This window comes from Manis pentadactyla, chromosome 1, assembly GCF_030020395.1.
Source record: "Manis pentadactyla isolate mManPen7 chromosome 1, mManPen7.hap1, whole genome shotgun sequence".
NCBI classification, from domain to species: Eukaryota; Metazoa; Chordata; class Mammalia; order Pholidota; family Manidae; genus Manis; species Manis pentadactyla.
Window position 1 is genome coordinate 82,809,075 of NC_080019.1, and position 22,083 is coordinate 82,831,157.

Below are 22,083 nucleotides of genomic sequence, written 5' to 3' on the forward strand. Positions count from 1 at the left end.
AAACCTGCCGGAAAAGCTAATTAATTTTAAGGCAATGTTTATATAACAAAAATAAACAGGAAAATATGGTGACAGACCTGTTGTGTTCCATTTCTGTAGAATAGTTGTTCTAAACACAGAGATGACTGGGAAATCTGCTTTCTTTGTACTCTACCTGGACAGGCACATGGGTGTTTCAACAGGCAGGCTTGAGCTTAATTTTTTTTCAAAGTACACAGGGTCCCCCAGAAAACAGTCTTGCCATCACTACAAATAACAGTCTTACTGGCTACTAGTCAGGAATATTGACTTTGAGTGAGGTTTAAAGCCAAGTATTTTTTAAATCTCTGCTCTGAAGAGTTTTATTCCACCCACTTAATTCTAAATGGAAAAGAAAAGAGGTAAGGAAAGCATTGGAATTGCTTAACTTCTGGTTTGTCATTGTTGGCCGTGAATATCAGAAAACCTCAAAGAGGAATCAAGCTGGGATTTTAATAATCTTGAGTTGGAAAAGTGGTGTAATACGAAGACATTTTTACTTAGCACTTGGGTTTCTAAATTATGTAACTCCTATCCTTTATATTCTGTTGTAGCCTCCTAGTTTTATTCTGAAAGTTGTTTAAAGTAGATTGTCTGCTACCAGATTAATCATAGATATATCTGATTCTTATTGTTTGAAATGGTATTTCAGTAGCTCCTAAGCTTCTTCTCTTAGCTTTTCTATTGCTACCTGAAATGGGACATCTAACATACTGACATTATTTTCAACATATGACCGCACTTCAGAATTGTTGATGAGAAATTGTTAACTGCTCATCCATTTTGTATGCAGCTGCTTATGTGTTTACCATCTTCCTCTTTAGTCTGTTAATTTTCTCAACACCACCACAGCCTACTCTGAGAAGTCATGGTAATTATTTTCAGAGTGAAATTTGAGAATCAGTTGAAAACGGTGGAAATATTGGTAAGGTCTCTTTATTATTGTAATAGGTATTTCAATTTACTTTATTTTTACTTTCTGCCAAATGGCTTTTAAGTAAAACCAAGCCTATGAACAGGATGTGTGTATATATGTAAGTGTGTGAATTTATTTGCTAAACCCAACTTATTTTTTCTGCAGTCCAAAGCTTTTTAAGAAAAAAACTTAATGAACTTGTTCAGATGAGAAGGAAATTTAGATATAGACTAAAATTGTTGAACCACAACAAACATGTAACTTCTGTTTGGTTTGGTTTTCTCGTCTAGTCCTCAACAATTTGAAATTTTAAACTCACACCTCTTCAATGTATTTAAACTAACAGACAGCTTGGCAACCTTTTGGGAAGAAATATTAAGGAATTACTCCCATTCTTTGTTGTCATTAAGAGAGTTGGTAGGTAGATAAATGACTGGCTATAATCTATTTGGCATTATTTGTGTGTACATGTGTGCATTCTAAATCACTCAAATCGAAAAATGTATTAGATTTTTTTATTAATACAAAGCATTTAAATGCATTAGCTTACCAAAACTTAGCTTGTGTTTAGGTGTCAGTTGACTACTTCTAAAATATTTTTCATATTTGACAGAAATACATTTAAACAGGTGGCAATCTTTCTTGATATTCTTAAGAAATAACATTTTTATGCCATTGTGTTTTCTGGTTGTTTTCAAAATTTGAAGATCCTTGGTTATAAATACTAAAGATCTGAAAGTGCTCGTTGTATTATTTTAAGCTTTTCATTATGATATTTGGCCTAGAAATAGTGGTGTATATAGTCTGTGTCCTGGAAGCCAAAAAATCATATCTTTCTTCATATCTACCTCGTGGTAGATACCAAGATAAAGAGGGTATTCTGTCCCTAGACCTATTAGAAGGGGAACAAGGAGGGAAAAAAAGTTGTAGTGTCTTGACTAATCCCAGTCCTGTGTTCATAGGGTTAATGAAGATCATTAACCACTGATCTTCAGAAAACTTAAGTATTTATTTGCAGCAGCTGTTTTTATTTTAGATATTGCTAACTTAGTCCAAAAAATGTTGCAAAATGTATGTCTGGAATAGTCGCAGCACACTGTTTCAAGAAATGAGATGTAAACTCTTAAAACCATAAAATACATGATGGTATCTTAAATTTTTAAAAATTGTGTTCCCTTTTTGTTAGGTTTCACTAACAAAAAGTTCAGAGTCAAATATGAGCTTTCTTTTATCAAATTCTGCAGTTCCTTGATGCATATATTTGAGTAAATAATAACTGGCTTCCATTTACTTTGTGTTTTTCCATTTTTGTCTTCCTCCACCCCCAATTTCATTCTCTTTTTGTATCTTCTGTAAGCTGTTCCTACTCTTTTCAAAAGAATGAGGGGTATAAATCATTTGTGAATAAATATCCATCAAAAATATCAAAAACCTTTCTTGTTAAAGCTATTTTTTAAAGCAGTATGTTAATGAAATTCTTTAAGCTGTATATGCATGTCTTCCACCAAGAGGTGTATTTGATACAATACTTAATGTGCTAAACACCTTTTTTTATATTTAGTTTTAACATAGCTAGTTGTCTTAAATTACCTCTTGCCTCAACCACAGGTTTATGTGGTTTCCTGTAATTGTGTATGTCCTTTATATGTGAATTTCTTGGAACACACTGTCTTTCCAGTGTTCTTATCCTATTAAGTATGTTTGGGCTAATTTTTTTCTCTGAGTTCATCTTTGGTATTTCTAGCCTCAGTTATCCATACGTAATCTGTGGAAAGACTATAACTTATTGGGGTCATACAGGGTTGCCCCATTTCCCCTTTTTTTCTCTATTTAAAAAATAAGCATTTCTGATCTTTAGGAAAGCAAGCATTGATATATCATGTTTAGGATTTCTCAAAACAGTGCAGTGAACCTGTGGTTTACTCTTGAAAGTGAAATATTTTGTATCAAATGAAGCTTAAGCACATTCATTGATAACAAGTCCCTTTAGGAATCCTTGTAGGTTTGATTTCCCATTTCAGTTTGCAAATAATGACTTGGAAATTGTTAATCATCCACCTTTTTACCCCGTGCTTTCTATTTTGTTCTATTAATATAAATTTACCATAAAATTAGCTAAATAATGGCAAACTTAAGCTTAGTTCTTGCTGGACTCCAACTTTTAATAGCATGTCCACAGTTAAATGAGATTTTTCCTCCTCGGAAATTGAAAAAGAATGAAATATGTTCTATAGGAAATATTCAGGATTTGTTTTTGATGGCAATCTTGCCAGAGATTCAAGATTATGACTGATATATTAGAACAGCTTTCTAAGTAAATAGTCATTTTTAGGAGAATTCTAACTTGAAATTTTAAAGGATAGCTGATTAATCTTAATTCTGTTCATCCACAAGCACTTCATTTACCAAATTTTATTTCATATTTTTAATAAGGATTTCCTACATGTTGGAATTAAGTCTTTGGAACTCTTCAAATGTGACCCCTGTGCTTGTTAGCAAATAATTTTGAAAATGCAATAGACTTTAGTGTCTTTTTAAATGTATACAGCTCTTAAACTAAATTTGCCATACATTTTTTATAGTGCACTCACCTTTAAAAATTTTTTCTGTAAGTAAAATAACTAAGTTTGCTCTATATGGCTGGTTTAATTCTATCTTCCAAAGGCTTTTCAGGCATTTTTATAACAATGTTTGTTGCTGGCAGGCCCTTTAAAATGGTCAGGCAGTCTGCCCTTTAAGTGACCAGTTCATCAAAGCCTTAGGAACAAGCAAATTCCCTGCAATTACAGATACATGTATTTCAGGATGCATTTACTTTACGCAGTATAGCTGCATGTTTTATCTTCTCACAGGGATTGTCCCACAAGAGTAAGTCCTCAAAGAACATTTTTTTTTATTTTAGTTTCATTAATCTACAATTACATGAGGAACATTATGTTTACTAGACTCCCCCCATCACCAAGTCCCCCGACAAACCCCATTACAGTCACTGTTCATCAGCATAGTAAGATGCTGTAGAATCACTACTTGTCTTCTCTGTGTTGCACAGCTCTCCCTGTGCCTCCCCCACATTATACATGCTAATCGTTATGCCCCCTTTCTTCCCCCCCCATCCCTCCCTTCCCAGCCATCCTCCCCAGTCCTTTTCCCTTTGCTAACTATTAGTCCATTCTTGGGTTCTGTGTTTCTGCTGTTGTTTTGTTCTTATACTCCACATATGAGTGATCATTTGGTACTTGTTTTTCTCCACCTGGCTTATTTCACTGAGCATAATACCCTCTAGCTCCATCTATTTTGTGTTGCAAATGGTAGGATTTGTTTTCTTCTTATGGCTGAATAATACTCCATTGTGTATATGTACCACATCTTTATCCATTCATCTCCTGATGGACACTTAGGTTGCTTCCATTTCTTGGCTATTGTAAATAGTGCTGCAATAAACATAGGGGTGCATCTGTCTTTTTCAAACTGGGCTGCTGCATTCTTAGGATAAATTCCTAAAAGTGGAATTCCTGGGTCAAATGGTATTTCTATTTAGAGCTTTTTGAGGAACCTCCGTACTGCTTTCCACAATGGTTGAACTAATTTACATTCCACCACCAGTGTAGGAGAGTTCCCCTTTCTCCACAACCTCTCCAACATTTGTTGTTGTTTGTCTTTTGGATGGTGGTGATCCTTACTGGTTTGAGGTGATATCTCATTGTGGTTTTAATTTGCATTTCTTTGATGATAAGCAATGTGGAGCATCTTTTCATGTGCCTGTTGGCCATCTGAATTTCTTCTTTGGAGAAGTATCTGTTCAGCTCCTCTGCTGATTTTTTAATTGGATTATTTGCTTTTAGTTTGTTGAGGTGTGTGAGCTCTTTATATATTTTGGATGTCAACCCTTTATCAGATCTGTCATTTATGAATATATTCTCCTATACTGTAGGCTGCCTTTTTGTTCTGTTAATGGTGTCCTCAAAGAACATTTTTAAAATTCTGGTAGTATTTTGGTTGATTGGAGACAAGAGTTGCATAAAAACTTCCTAAAAACATTTTGGTGATAATGTTGATGAAATAAATGATCACAACTTTAAACTATTATTTACCTTCATAAATAAATGGATTTTTGCCTTCACCAGGTCATTACATTATAAGGCTGTGCTTTGACAAAGGATAGTAAAGTTCCATGATTTTATTGAAGTCAAATGTGTTGGGAGATTACATTTGAAAAGATTATATTTGTAAATTGGAAAAATCATAATGGTTCTTCAGATTGTATGGGAGACTTTTAAATGACCATGTGTAATAGAAAAATTCCATTGAAAGTTAAAATCTGTAACTGCATAATTCCAACCTCTACATTTGGGTCAAATATCTCTGGCGATGGCTGCAGTTTCCTTTATAATGCTGTCTTTGAGTTTTCTATGGCTTTGCATGTATTGATTTTTTCTCAATAATAGCTTCCTTCTTCTCCCCACTCCCTTGCCTATTATGTCATTTAGAGGGATAATTTAAGCAAAATAATGCCCATAAATATGTGGGTTGCCTTTAAATAACTATTCTTATCAGACATAAAATTTCACTAATACTACCTTTCAGTGATTAAAATAGATGCCCAATTGAAAGCTTTCTTGTAAAAAAATTTAAGATTATATTCTTAATGAAGTAGTTTTTACCATTATTAAATATTCCTATTCCCAATTTCCTCCTGTCCCTATACACAGATGATCAGTAGGACCACCTCTGAATAGGATACGTTGTTATGTCTCTTATATAAAACACATAATAAAATGGTATTCTTTCCATCATGGTGTCTGATTTTAAAATTGGGGGTGGTAGAGACAGACTAGAATTTAGGTATAAAAATTGAGTGCTGTCTTGATCATTTAAATGATCAAGTATAGATTATTACTGCTCCATCCACCTGTGCTTTAAGTGTAGCTCATACATAGATGTGAATCAAACAATAAAACTCAAATGCCATTCTATAGGATTACAAAGTTGTCTATATCATAAAGTTATGGTGTTAAATCATAATTTCTGGATCATAATCTTAAACCTTTAATGGTTCCATTTCTACTTGACTCTTAACTAAAACGTATTCCTGATAGCCTGAAAGTCCATGTTGAAAAATATGAGGTATCCAGATCAAATATGAAAGTATTTCACATTTTAAAAAGTACTTAAGTACAAAATATCAGTTGTATAATCATGGTGAAACATAAAACTTTGCTATAAAAGATTTTTTTAAGGCTATTTGATTAAAACATTTATTTACTTAAACTCTTTGCTAGAATTTTTTTTAGAATTCAGCATCGGAGGAGGAATGTGACATAATAATGATCGAAAGCCGAAAGTTTAAAAGTTGAGATGCCCTCTCATGGTTGGAGGGTTATTCTAGCTTCTAAGGACTGAATGTTGTCCACAAGAGTGTCTCATCAGGTCATAAATTGGTAAGACTTAATGGATTAGATTTTATGTATTATACCTGATGTTATTGTATTGAGATGAATATTTATGAACAAAATGAGCACATTGTATAACAATATAGTATTAAACGTAAGTTAAAATTTGGAATTTTAAACACTTGGAGTATGTAATTCTTTCAAAGTCTCATGAGGCTGAAGGCCATATCTTTGCAGTGGTTTTTAATAAATAATCAGTTTAAAAAATAAAGTGACATCCTGTATTACAGTAAGGTTATTTAAATATTGCATCTGCTATAGATGCTTGCAGTAGAGTTAAGAACCCCAAATATTATCATCCCAGGACATAATTGAGAAATAATGTATTAATCTTTTATTTTAAAAAAGACATATCCATTTTCTTCATAAAATATGGCTTAACTTAATTTTATTGCTTTGGAGATTTTATTTTTCTAAATAAAAGACATTTTTCTTCTATATGTCTAAAAATAAAGCCAAGAAAATTTTCTCAATTCTTACATTGAGAATACCTAAGATGTCAATATTAAATGACAGTGATATATTGAAAGTCACTATACATTTTTTGTATGCCCTGAAAATTATAACATTTCCTTTCAGAATTGTATTCTGCTTAGAAAACAAATTTGTAACTTGTTTTGTGTACCTTCTTATTTTGCTTTGTTTTACGCAGCTGTATTTTGTAGATGGACTCTTAGATAATAAGATTTGGATTAGGATAAGATCCTAATCCTCATTCTGAAGATGATCATATTTTGCAGATGAAGAAAAAGAACCTGGGTTAAATGACATATCTGAGGTCATACAATTATAGAATTAATATTTTTCTCTAGAGTGTTGTGCCCATATCCTGTATGTCTATCAGAGATTATTTGAAATTATCATCTAAACAGGCTACCATATCTATTTCTGACTTATTCCTAACCAGAGATAGTTACTGTCTCCCTGATACACACACTTACATCTATTCTATCTTTTGAATAATATTCTAAACTTTTTCTGGTATGGTATCCCATGACTGTGTTGATCATATTCTACAAACTTCCAATTTCTTAAAAACCAGTAATTGGCAACCAATGATAGTCTGAAAGGAAATACAACAAACATTTAATAACAGTTTTTCCTTTCTCCTGTATACTTACTTTATTTTTTTTTTCATTTTCTACAATAAATCTATTAGGAAAATAATTTCTAATTTCTTTATTGTAGGATATGAAGAATTTTAGATAGAACTTCATATGTTTTCTGTGGAAGGTTCAGAGCATTTGTCAAGATTTTTCAGAGTAACATTGTTAATGAATGTTTGTGCCTAAAGGGAGAAGCCTTGTTAGACACCCAAGTAGGTGACATATGAAAGAAATCTTTAGTGTACACTGATTCTATAGCTCTTACTGGTATTTATCCATGGCTTGAAATAAGTGACCGTTAGACTGATGGAACAAGTCAGCCTACCTGCTTTAAGGAATTTCATACTGTCAGTCTGTGCTCAAATACTGATACTGATTTCTCCTTAAAAGTAGTTTTGTTACTGCGTAATTAACTAGGTGTGAAGCGCTGTGCTAAGTGTTTTTGGCATGTTATCTCATTTAATTTTCACAACAATCATATTATATAGATACTGTCAATATTCTCAGTTTACAAGAAGGATAGTGAAAGCTTAGAGAGATTAAGTAACTTGTTCAGGTCACATAGCTTTTAAGTGGTAGAGTTGGGATTCAAATCTAGTTTTCTAACTACAGCCTTTACTCTTAGTTGGTATACTGGTATGCAGAGCAGCCCTGGAAAATCTGAAGGATAAGATAAGGGAGAATTTGATACTGTATGAAGATGTGAATCCATAAATTTGATTTCATTTGAACTTTAGTAGCAGTGGGTCATCCTTTATTATAAAACCATCTTTGAAAGCACTTGCCAAAAAGAAATTTGGTAAGTTGCTTGCGATCTAAAATTAAGTATTTGTTGCATTAGAAAAGAATCTCTATTCAAATTTAATGCTTGTGATTATAAACAAATATGTATATATTAGACAAGTGTTAGTATATAACTAGAATAGTGTTGCAATAAGTGTAAACATTAAAGAATTCACCCTTTAGTATTTAGAATTTATTAATAGCTGACACTGGGAAGCAGTTTAAAAAGCTATTTTGAGCTGCAACTATATCTTGGGGTAGGGGGTTTAATCATATGTAAAGACCACCTACTAAGTGTTCATCAGAGTTTCCCATTTGCCCTTAGTTGTAAATAATTCTATTAAGAAATCTCTTTAATATCTACTTTTAAAACATGTATGCAACACAATTTATTTTTTAGATACAGGGATTTTATTTTAATTGAGCATCTACTTTGTGCAAATCCTTTTGGTTGGTTGAACATTATTTCACATCTCCCAACCTTACTGTTTTTTCCAGTTTTAGCTGTTTATAATAAAGTTCCCATGTGTAAATATGGCTTAAAGTTTAATTCACAATAATAGTACTGCTTAACACAAAAACAAGTAAAACGGTAAGAATTCATTTACTTGTCAATTAAATTGAAGTTGTCTACAGATCAAGTATAAACTTAATTTCTTCAGGGCTGTGGTTAAAAATGTACAAAAACTTGATAGGTCATCAGAATATGAGAATCCTATCTTAAAAGTCTTCTTTTAGATAATATATTTGTACCCCAGTTTCTTTAGTAGTAATATATATTTGCCTTATCAAAATTGAAACTATTGAAAGTTTGGGAAGTAGAATTAGAACAGAACAATCACATCTAACCCAAATTTGTAACATAATTACTTAGTGTTTGCATATTCCTTTCCAGACTTTGAGTACATATGCATGAATATTAATAGTGCAGTTGTGGTTAAGCAGCTTTTAATAGTTTCAGTATTCCAAATATTTGTCCATTTGTCCAAAGCTAATACTGATATGTCATAGGTTTTGAACTGATATTTTGACATCTGTGATACTATCACTTCCTGTTTTTCTTTCTACATCTGTTTTTCTCAGTCCTCTTGGCAGGCTTTTCCTTTTAAGTATTACTGATGTTCTCAGGATGCTGTCCAGACCCCCTTTTCACATTCTTCATCATTCTAAAAGCATACAGACAGATTTGGGTATCATCTATATGCTCTAGGTGCTCAAACTTGTTACATAGGCATCTCTCCCTACATTCAAACTTCTCTGATCTCTCGTAGCTGGTTAATCTGATTTCTTAGCCAGTTAATCACAAAGTACTGCCTGTCTACTTCCTGAGTATTTATTCTGCCTTTCCATCTCTCATCCCCCCATTCAGGTCACAATCCTTTCTAATATGGAAATGCAGCAGGCTTCTAACTGGTCTTCATTATTTGAGTTTTCTAACATGGCTAACTGAACTACTGTTCTTTTTACTTGGAACATTTGTGTGTGTATCTTTTTCTTCTCCACCCAACTGTGGCACTTCCTATACTAAATATTCTTTCCTGATCCTCAATGTTGATTATGTTTCCCCAAAACAGTCTCTAAAGTCTTGTCCTGTCTTACAAGCATTTACCTCACCTCCCACTTGACTATCTCCTGCACTAAACTATAAATTCACAGACTTTGGGATAATGATTTTTTGATATTATACCTCCATAATCAGCATCTGATAAGCATTTAAGTATATTATTACAATCCTGTGGCACGTGGCATGACAGATTTGGTATCTGAAAAGAATGTTAGAAATTATTGTATACAGTTAGAGGCAAGAGTTAAGATGTAGAAATCTAATAACCAGAACAATCCTAAGTCAGTGTTCCTTGTGTATTTCATGATACTTAGATTTTGGCCACTATACCTTACTAATACAAATTATATAGTTAACTAAGTGTGTAACATGTGCTACTCAAACACTAATGCATTACCTCTCTGCATTGTAGTGTCTAGTCCTATTATTATCCTTTTGAGAAGCTAAATAACCTGTGTGAAGTCATACCATAAAAGTGATGGAATTGGGGTGCAAACCTGGGTATGACTGCAGAACCAAATACTTTTATCCATTATCACCTTTGAGGTTAGCTACTGAGTCTAGAATTACAAATCTGAGTTGGAAGGGAATTTAGTGATCATTTTTCCAACCACTTGTCTCATATTTGAATTGTCTACAACACACCTCCCAATTTGTCGTCTAGCCTTTGAACACCTCTAGTGATGTTTATCTTGGCATTCTTATCTCCTTTCTCTTTCCATTTCATGTTTAAACCTTTTATAAGCCCTCCCTGTACAATGGAGAATCTAAAATGTGAAGCAGAAAAATCAGATGATTGTCATCACTTAAAACATTTTAGTAGAGATTAGGTTCCTGTAAAAATATAAGCTGTTTGGGCTCTCTTGTCCCCTCCTGGCATCAGCCAGGAGCTCTATTCTCTCACTTTATTTCTAAATAAAAGCCTGTACCTTGCTCTCCTAAAATATATATATATATATATATATATATATATATATATATATATGTATATATATATATATATATACACACACACACACACACACACACACACACATACATACATATATATATATAAGCTATTCTACAAATTGTGTGGAAACATTGACCTGAGAACATTCTTTAGTTAGTTCTGTGTTTTCATAGCTGCCCTAACCAAGAATGGGTTCCAGTTCATGGCCAAAAGTCATCAGTGTTAGTACAAATGTAACTCTAAAGTTCCTTCAAAAATGGATAAGCAGATGTTACTTAACATCTTAAGAGATCACAAGGATATTTTCCCACTACGTAATTACTGATTCTAGTGATGATGCAAGGATTGCACAGGACTCCTTTTATATGTGCTTTGATCCACCAATGTAGAAAGAGTGAAGCACGTCTGAATTTCTTCAGACTCCTAAGTCTGGTTCACTTAGAACTGCCACTTGTTCATGAGGCTTGCTTAAAGTCATGGCAGTTTAAACTGCCTTCTTTATTTGACCTGACCAAACCAATTGGCCTCCTCTTTCCACTTTTAAAACAGCATTTAGTTTATTTCACTTCTTTCCTTAGATTCAATTCTAATTGTCTGTAGAGAATGATAAATAGCAGTTGAGACCCACAAATGGGTATTTATGAGGTATGATTATACAGTTAAGCCTTTGACTACTCTAAATGATTTCTCCCTAAATTCATGATTCCAATGTAAAAAGAGCTTTGCCAAAGTTTTTATCCAAATGTCATTAAGAGTTTTTAAAGTCCACTTTATTTTCCACAAAGTCTTCTGTGACTTTGTTATCACTCTAGTTTCACGATGATTTTGTTAGAAGTAGTCTCAAAATCCACAGAGCTCTAGCTTTTCTATTCCTTGAACTTAGTTTTTCTACTTACTTCAGTTGCCTATATTATATTGAAACTGCTAACATGTTTTTTTTTCCTCAGTAGGTAACAACCAGATGCAAAGAAAATCACATTAAGATTTATTGGTTTTTTTATTGAAGCTCTCTTTGTCAAGGAGAAAAAAATTCCTCAGGAGGTGTGTCCATTTTTACTGTATTACAGTGACACCCTTCTGATTAGTTTCTAATAGTTGAAATAGCAGGTTAATATCTTAGTTTAGCTTGATAAGCCCAACATAACATAAGTTCCTGCTCAAGTTTACAAAATTAAATGAGATAATTTATTAAATACAGCTAATCCTTAAACCACATGGATAAGTATGTTGGAAAATTTTAAGGAGATTTTCAATAATTAGAAAAAACTCACAGACAAACCATGTAGCCTAGAAATATCAAAAAAAGAAAAAAGGTATGTCACGAATATTAAACATATGTAGGTACTAGCCTATGGCTTAAATTTTGGAGAGTCAGAGTTAATACATGGATTTTCAGCAGTGGGGGTCAGCTCCCCAATCCTCACATTGTTCAAGGGTAGACTATATTCTTTTATTCCATCTTTTTATTCAACTTACTGTTTAATATCAGTTATATACAGAATCTTATAAGTAGACCCTTGAGATGGATACAGTTCCTGCCTTTAAGGTTTTAACTCAAGGGAGAAGAACACAATAGACAACAAAAGCAAAATTATTTATGGAAGGGTAGGGCTTATAAGCAAGAGAGGAAGAGAGCAAGGAGAACATAAGTGAAGCATCGCATTCCAGTAACAGCTTTATCTCTAGAACCTAAATTGATATAACAAATTTCAGTTAGTTAGAGATGTTAGTCTAGAATTCATCATAAAAGATTTTATGCAAATTGATATGTACAAACTATTATAAAATTTTGTCATTTACTTTAGCTATGCTATAGTGTTGTTACTTGCCTAGAGGAATTCAGGGACATGGATCTAGATTAAAATGAGAAAAAGTCATTAGCTATTAAAAACTTTGTGACTGAAAACATACCTATTTGAGTACAGTTCTGCTTGAATGAAAAAAATCTTACTGATCCTTTTAATTTTATGTTAGTACTACTTTATACTTTTCTTTGTTGCCCTATACCAGAATGCCTTTTTAAATGAGGTAACTCTAAAGCGATAATTCTCAACTAGAGTAATAAATACATGACTTAGAAGCAAAGCAGTACTTTATCTCACTCTTGATTTGTCTTTAATAGTATTTATTATTGAAATTTCACATAACACTAAAGGAAGGATATTTTTAGTTAAGCACTTACTTGGAAAATTTTTATGTTGAATTAAAATATGTGTTGAATTCAATTATATCTCAGTACCCTTTGGAAAAATTTCCCATAGTAAATTAAGATTACTTTTAACTTAAAAAATGAAACATTGAGATCCTATAGAGTATTAATAAGAAATTTATTAATATTGTAAATACTGTGCTTAAGAAATAGTCCACGGGAATATTGTGCTTAGTAAATATTGATGTTAGTTTAAATCTCAAGTCAGATAATATTTATTAGCATGTATATCTTGTGACTGCATGCAATCTTTAACATTTGACTAATTGAGTACAAAGAAATAAGGAAAATTTATGGCATAACTAGGATTATTACATTTTGGGGGTAAGATTAAATGCACAGACTCTTTCTTACTACCAATCAACTGATTTTTGTTTGTACCTTGCTTCATTTGTAGTCTAAGAGACACTGGGATAGTAGACCTTCTACTGTGTCAAACTTCAAACTGATCTAAGCAATAGAAGGAACTAATTTTTTCTAGTGTTTACTGTTGTAAAAAGTCCCACCTAACCCTCACAGCAATCCTTTAAATAAGGTAGTTAAGACCATGACCCCATTTTACAGATGAGGAAATTGGTTTCAATATGTTAACTTGCTAGGATCTCTACACTAAGAAATAACTAGCTTTCCCAAGAAGAGCAGTTTCTTCCCAAGTCCATCTTCCATAACTCTTCACATGTTGGTATTCTCCAGTGTTTTGGCCCCATTTGTCTTCTCCATGTTTAAGCAAACTTCTTTCACAGTTTTAGCTGCCTACCACATTCTGACAACTCTCAAGTCTAGACTTATTGGCCATTGATTACTTTAGAGTAATTCTAAACACCTATTTCCATTGACCTTTTTTCTATACTTCTCTCCCAGTATCTACATCCCAGATATCTCAAAATTCAACAGTCCCAAGTGAAACTTAAATTTCTCATGTTCTCACCTTTATTCCCAGCTTCCTCTGTGGGTCACTCCTTATCTGTAGCATTCTTCTCTGGCACATTTAACCACCTTCCCACTTACACTTGCTGCAAGCTAAAAACTCTTCATTCTTTGCATTTGCTTTGTTTTAAGTGAGTCCCTTTCATCCCTCTGATCTTAACAGATTCTCTGTGCTTCTATTGTTAAAACTATCATTTTACCTTATTTAATGCCTGCAACCAAGCATTTTCCAGTGTTCTGCTATCTCTTCTCCTTTGCTTGTTTAGGTCACTCTTTTTTTCAAGACCTATCTCGAATAGTACTGTCTTGACTGCTTACTTACCACCCCCAATATATACCCCTCCAAAAAAAAAAAAAAACAAGAAAACAAAAAAACACATTCAAGTGGTTACACTAAGTTTCATAAAAGTCTTTGAAACTAAATGATGAAAGAAGAAAGCCCCCTGAGAGAAACTTGCCTTAGGATACTTGGCAAATGTGAGTTAAGGCCAAGCTGCAACTTCTATTTGCTAATTTTACATCTAGAGATCTTACCACTGGTGGACATTTTCTAACTTTATATTCTTACAACCCAGTATTCACCGAGTGTTGAACATCATACAGAGACAGACCAGAATTTATCATTTTTTACTAAAGTGTCACCAGAAAGAATTACTAAGATTTGGCTGTCTAGTAAGTAAGAGGCAAAGTTTGTTCAGTATTTATGACCTTTTGCCTCCAAAGGAATTGGGATTACCTAGATATATGAATTAGATTATTAGGCAGCAAGAACATGTGGCAAGTTTAGTTTCAGACTGCAAATGAGGAATGATGTTACTATTTCCCTGATTATTATTTTCTTTTTAGTTTAGTTAAAGTGGTAGTATTACCATGCATTAGATACCAAGGACTGCTTGGAAAGAGTCAATTTTGCCAATAAGTGTAGGAAATTGCTTTGGAGGTGATCCAGTACAGCTATAGCTATATTATAGCTAGAGAAAGAGGCCCCATAATCAAAGTAGCAAGTTATATATATAGTTAGGACTCAAATTCTAAGTACATACTATTCAGGCGCCCAGGCTTCTACAGCATTCTTCAGTAGATGGCTTATCAGCCTCATGGTAGCTTTTATAGAGCACACAGAGCTTTGTCTAGTAGTAGATAGATGCAACTCCTGTAATACAACCTGTGTGATTAGTGCCATAAGGGTAGTGTGAGGCATGACTACACTCTTGGGAGGGTTAGAAAGCTTTTACAGAAGAGAAAGTATTTGAGCTGAAAGCTATAAAATAATGACAGAATTTCCACAGAAGTATTTAGAATGAGAACAGTATGAGCAAAGAGAGTAAACCATGGAGGGTGTCAAGGAGTTTAGGATATCCAGTTTGAAAGTTGAGGATAGGGGGAAGAATGTAAAGCATTAGAAAGAAATTAGTAAACTAGTTCATGATTTTTTCCCCCTTTGGCCCACTTTTATGTCACTGCTGAAGTATTCTGGGTTACTTTTAGGAGCGTTAGATGGATTTAGCTATATAAAAAGGTTTTTATAATAGGCCCACTGCTGGGTGAAAATTTATTCAATGTTTATTGGTCTCTGAAATGAGCTGCAAATCTTGAAAGTTTTACATTTTTGTTTTATTTCCCTTAACATAGTTTTCTATCATGTTCCTTCTCCAATTTTGTTCATTTTCATACACTTATGCCCTGAAATTTTCCTTAGCTGGTGTAAAGTGCTATTAATTCCTCGTAGTCAAAGAGAAGGAATGCTATTGTTAACCATTTAAAAGAGAATTGATCTTTACTGTAAAATGGCTGTTAATAGTCCTTTCCCTAGAAAGCTTTTTAAAAATCTTTATGCTTTTCCTAACATAGCTGAAATAGTTTGCACCCTTGTGTGTTTTTAATGTCTTCATTCGTATTAACAATTCCTACTGAACTTTCCCTTTATATTTAAATTTTGTACTTCCAGGAAAGATAATTCTACAATGTTGAAAAACGTAGGTCTTTTACTAGATTAAAGTGTACTCTAATCTCTAAATTCTGATTTTTTAGCTATCCTAGCAGACTGAAGGAATGGTTTTAGAATATCTAGAATGAATATGTGGAACTGCATCTTCTACTTTGTCAGGTATCAATTGGCAAAATGTAGAAATCCTTTCTAATCCCTCTCCCCTTTTCATTCTTAGGTACCAGTGTACATCTCAGTCTAGGTAATTGTCAGTCATACATTGTTTTCCCAGTCTCCAAGAAGTAAAAATTAAAGTAGCCAGGCCTGTAGTGTCAAATTTTTAATTTGGGATTAAGCCCCTTGGTATATATCCTTCATTTGCCAGTAATGGATTATGCTGTCATCATATTACCTATTGTTGCTGTGTAAAACAATACAGTGAAATCCCTTTCAAGAGAGGCTGCTCTAAATGTAAGCACAGCATTTGGGAAAATGCTGTCCTCCTACCCCTTTCTCATACCCTTTCTATTTCATTCAGACCCAAAGGAAGGAAATAACTTTTTCTTCCCATCAAACCTTACCTAGTGTTGGTCTGATAAGAAATAAAAAGCTAGTTGAATAAGCTCATTTATCTAGATAGAGAAGTGATTCTGTGTCTTTAACATTTAAGTATTCAACTTGAAATAATAGAATATTAATTAAATTTTCTTAGTTTATTTGGAATATTTAGGTTGTAATGGTAAAATGGCTGTGCATATTTCACTTCTATATCAGACTCCAGTTTTTCTAGATGAAATTTTTAAATCTTGAGTGTTTTAATGGAAATAATTTTAGTTCTGCTAGTTTTTGTTTCCTTAGAATGTGGCTCTACAAGAAAAAACTACATCAGAATTTTACTACCAAATACTAAAATAATTCCCCCAAAACATCCTAACTTGAAAATGTAAAGATATCTGGAAAAAGAAGGTGAAGTTAATATTAACCTTATCTACACCTTCTTTGCAATGCATTTGTAATTTAATATTTTTATTGTGTAAGATTATTTAGCCTATTGTATCATAGATTTTTATCACATACATTTACTGTTTTCTTACCAGAATTATTTTGAACAAAAATATGCTGGGAATTACAAGCATTATTTACATCATTTTTTTTTTTTTTTTTGAGAGGGCATCTCTCATATTTATTGATCAAATGGTTGTTAACAACAATAAAATTCTGTATAGGGGACTCAATGCACAATCATTAATCAACCCCAAACCTAATTCTCAACAGTCTCCAATCTTCTGAAGCATAATAAACAGGTTCTTACATGGTGAATAAGTTCTTACATAGTGAATAAGTTCTTACATGCTGAACAGTGCAAGGGCAGTCATATCACAGAAACTTCGGTTTTGATCACGCATCATGAACTATAAACAATCAGGTCAAATATGATTATTCATTTGATTTTTATACTTGATTTATATGTGAATCTCACATTTCTCCCTTATTATTATTATTATTATTTTTTAATAAAATGCTGAAGTGGTAGGTAGATGCAAGATAAAGGTAGAAAACATAATTTAGTGCTTATTTACTTCATATTTTAAGTGGTTATAATTCATCCTAAACCAAGGAGATAAATTTTACAAGTCACAAATACCATTTATATTGATTATTGTTTCATATGTTGAACATAATGCCTTTTAGAATGAAATAGTTCCTAAAGAAAGTGGAGTTGTTGGCCCTTCTTCCCTCCTTTCTCCCTTTACTGTTTTCTGTCTGCCATCTTCATTTCATTCTCTACAGGGTAATAACTCCTTCACAAGTCATTTTCATTTTGGAATGTGTTTTTTCAGTATTCTACAAAGTGTAAGGAAAGTAGTCTTCTGTCCCTGTCCCCCATCTGCCTACCTTCCCAAACAGATAACCACTTTCTTTGTGTGTGTGTATCCTTCCAGTTTTCTTATGCATAAACAAGCAAATAAAATATGTATGATCTCCCCCTTCACACAATGGTAATATACATACATCTGTGCCTTTACTTTTAATGATCTCCAGGATACATTTTCCCCACTCAGTACACAGTAAAGCATTTTTGTGTGTTGTTTTATAGATGGGTAATACTCAGTTGAGTGGATGGCTGTACCATGATTTATTAACCAATTTTCTATTGATAATCAGAAGCCTTGCTGTTAGAAACAGTGCTGTAAAGAGTAGCCTTATAAACACATTATTTCCTATGTATGTAAAAATACATATAGGATAAATTCCCAGATGTGGAATTACAGGCTCAAAAGTGAATTAAGTGTGTTTGTGTATATAGAATTGTGTTAGATGTAACCAAACTGCTGCCTATAAGGATTTATACCTTTATACCACTTGTAACAGCACTGTATGAGAAGGCCCATTTCCTATAGCCTTACTAATAGTGTATTAAATTTTCATGTTTGCCAGTCATTTTAGAGAAATGGTATTACATTGTAGTTTTAATCTATTTTTATTATGAATCAGATTTTGAGTATTCTTTTCATGTCTTTTCTTGTCAACAGTCCATGTGAATTCTACCCATTTTTCTATTGGGCTTCTAGTCTTGCAGATTTCTAGAAGTACTCCATATTTTAGGGAAATTATTGAACACATTTTTTTTCTGTGTTTTGAGGCATATAATTAGGCTTCTTCCACTCTAAAGTATTAAAGAAATTCTTCCTAAATGGGTTTTTTTTTAAAAGCTATTAATGCAGATGATGAGGGTCTGAGGTAGGAGAGGGACTTTGATGGATTGTGTATATAATACATTTGTGTATACTCTTTGATTTACTTCTTACCATGTTCATGTATCTTTTTTTAACTTTTATTTTGGAATAATTATGGATAACATATAGAAGTTGCAAAAAAAAAATGTACAGGCAGGTCTTATAAACCCCTTCACCCAGTTCCCTCCCAGTGGTAACATCTTACATGAATATAGTATGATCCAAAGTCAGAAAATTGATATTGGTACAATCTACAGCATGTATCCTTTGTCCTTTTTAAATATTGTTTTCTGGCCAGGATTTCAACCTAAAAATAATTAGATGAATGTAAAATATGTTGAGGGCATTGGTGAGCAAGGTTTTTATAGATACTAAAAATGAGTATTAATTCTTTTATAAATATTTAGCTGGATTTTTAATAGTTCCTTGGTAAAAAGCTTCTTTTGCACCATTGAGAAAATAGTAACATTTAGTTTTTTGAGTGTTGGCTTAGCATGAATAATAGCTTTTATCATCCACAAAAATCACTTATTTTGTGTTACTAATAATAAAAATCTCCACATGAGGCATTTGTGAATTTTTTTAATCATGAAATTAAGCTGTTATTTTTTTGTTTTTACATTTATAGAACTTAAATGGTCACTAATTAGAATATATAAAATTTTGAGTTCTTAGCTTAATTTATTATTAACTTTGATAGTTTCATTCTTAACTGTAGAGGTTTGCATTTGATAAGTCTATAAGAATTTTATCTACTTAGGCTCCGTTTTGGAAAGAGAAGTATTATTTGCTGTTAACTAAGGTGTTAAGCTGTAAATATTTTTTAATTCCTCTTACAGAAGAATGATTTTTTTTTTCTATTTAACCTTGATAGGCTTGCTGAGTTGTAGATTGACTAGATTTATCTTTTTTCAATTAGCAACTTACTAGTTCTTTCTAAAAGATAAAATATGCATTTCTTAGGTAAAATGTTACCCAGGTTAGAATTAATGCATTTTAGTAGTGATGATATTATAGAGCTTATTGTGGGAGAATGCGGGGTAGGGGGTCAGTGGATGAAAGTTGTAGATGATTTACTGAAAACAGTATTTGATTCCTAAGGCCTAGCCTCTAAGAAAGATGGTAGCATCTACTTGTGAGTTTATGAATAATCATTTTTACCTGGTTTGGGTATGGGGCCTTGAACATAAGTATATCATATTTGCCAACTCAAAGTTTTTTCTTACTTCTTAATCATTTTTCTTACAAATGATTTGATTTTGTAATTTGGGAGATTCCTATAGTGGACTCTAATTGTGATTGTGACACAGCACACAAAGTTAGAAGGGTCTTAGATCAAGGAGGATAATTGTTTTTACAATATTCTGCATATAGATATATATAATTTTAAGATATCTTCAGTTTGCTAACCAAGAAAACATTTTAGTTCTTAGCAAATAGGTAAACTGTACTGCCTGTATAAAGATCACTGAGCAAGTGCCTTTTCCAAGAAGTTACCTCCCTGTTCTCAGAGCTGAACCTCTTCTAGGAATGTGCTAGATAAGATAAATGGCATATTATGAACATAGCTTAATCTTTGGATCCATGCTCATGGTTTCACAACCAGCATTTGGTGCCCAGCTAAAGCACTCTTCATATATACCTCTTACTTGTTTAAGACTACCATATTGGTGTATTTATTGTAAATCAGGCTATTTAAAGCAGTGGTTCTCAATCTTCAGTTTCTATCAGAATCCACTAGAGGAATTACTAAACTAGATATCCTAAGTTCCATTTCAAGAGTATCTAATTCAGTAGGTCTAGGGTGGACCCAGATATTTACATCTCTAACAAGTTCCCAGGTGCTGATGCTACTGGTCAGGCACTATACTTTGAGACCTGTTGATTTATCCAAACTCAAAATTTTTTAATGGCTTCCTAGTCTGAACCAATAATTGTTTCGAGTCATATTGACTCTTTCAGTATGCATTTAAGCTCCTATGTGCCAAGCACTGTGTTCACTTCTTCACCAAGATAAAGATAATAAGGAACTTCTGTCAAGGAGCTCAATCTGATAGAGTTAACAGGGGTAGTATTAGTTAAACTCATTAAATCTTCACAGGAGTTTTTTGAATTGGGGCATATAATCCTTATTTTAGATTTTAAAAACCTGAGGTCTAAAAAGGTTAAATTCCAAGAATTCATGCAATGAGTATATGGAGGAGCCAGAATTTGCTATTCTGCTTTCCTGGTTATGCAATATAAAAAATTTGTTAACATTAGTGTACCACAGGAGGGATAGAGTAATTCGTTCTACCTTAGGAAATCAGAAAGCATTATAGAGAATGCACTGGAGCATCTTAAGGAACAAGTAAAAACCAGATGAAGTGGAACCATGAGCATTTCCAACTAAGGGAGCAATTTCTCCATGGAAACATGAGAACATATATTTCAGAATGCAAATAGTATGTAAGACCATAACACAATAGGCCAGATGGACCAGATGGAGTAGGAGAGGAAAGGAGACCACAGTAAGTAGAGGTCAAGGTCATGAAGGGTTTTTTATACCAGACTAAGACATTTTCCAGGTAGATTTTTTTATTCTTTCTCTCATTTACTTCTGTAAGCCAGGGGTTCTCAAAGCATGGTCTATCAGGCAGTAAAGTTAGCCTCACCTGAAAACTTGTTAGAAATGCAAAGTCCTGGGCCTCACCCCAGACCTACCAAATCAGAAACTGAGGTGACCAGAAAGTTTGAGAACCACTGCAGTAGGTTATAGAATTGTTAAGTAACAACCTTCAGAATATCCAAAGGTATCATTATAATGATAGTAATTCTGTGACTGATTTAACTCTCTTAAAGAACAATGCCTAACAAAATTGAAATACGAATACCTTTTAACAGACACTGTCTTCAACATAATCCTTTTATACTTTGCATACCTGTTCCTCTGTTGCTACAAGATTTCTGAATCAGGACTAGAGTTTATCATCAAAAAATAGGATGCTAATTATTGTTCCTTAGTTAAGGGAATGGTTTGGAAACTACTTTTATTTTAATACCAAAAAAATGAAGTAATAAACCCTTTTTTAAGGATCTGGTGTTTTTTTGTTTTATTGTTAAAATATAAAACTGATGTCAAAGTTAGCATTTAAGGTGTTCTATTTAAAGCAGTGTTGAAAGAATTGAATATAATAAAGTCATGAAATGACTAAAACTAATTCAGTTTTTCCTTGATATATTATTAAAATATAGAAAGCATAATCTAAGATTCTCAGGCAAACTCTAAATGCATATCACTATCTTTTTTGCCAAACTGGCCAGTATTTGGTGAATATATCCACATGATGTCTGGGCTGAACTTTACATGGAAACCTTATGGTTTATATAGTTCTGTAGTTTATAGTTGCATATAGCAATGCTTTGCATAGCTTTCTACAAGCAGTTAAAGAATAACATTAAGTATTTATTAATGGTCTATACAGTTGACCCTTTGAACAATGTGGGGGTTTGG

General features: G+C 32.9%; 1 protein-coding gene across 4 annotated transcripts in view; it reads left to right on the forward strand.

Annotated features, from left to right (window-relative positions):
• Positions 1 to 22,083, forward strand: part of TSC22D2 (TSC22 domain family member 2) — a 46,570-nt gene that overhangs the window by 19,065 nt on the left and 5,422 nt on the right. For 2 of the 4 annotated variants that reach the window (XR_008996645.1, XR_005026946.2), the window contains one exon: positions 6,214 to 6,372. The exons of the other annotated variants lie outside the window; for them this stretch is intronic. The gene's annotated coding sequence lies outside the window, so the exon portion shown is untranslated. The remainder of the gene's footprint in view (positions 1 to 6,213; positions 6,373 to 22,083) is intronic. 4 annotated transcript variants of the gene reach the window in all.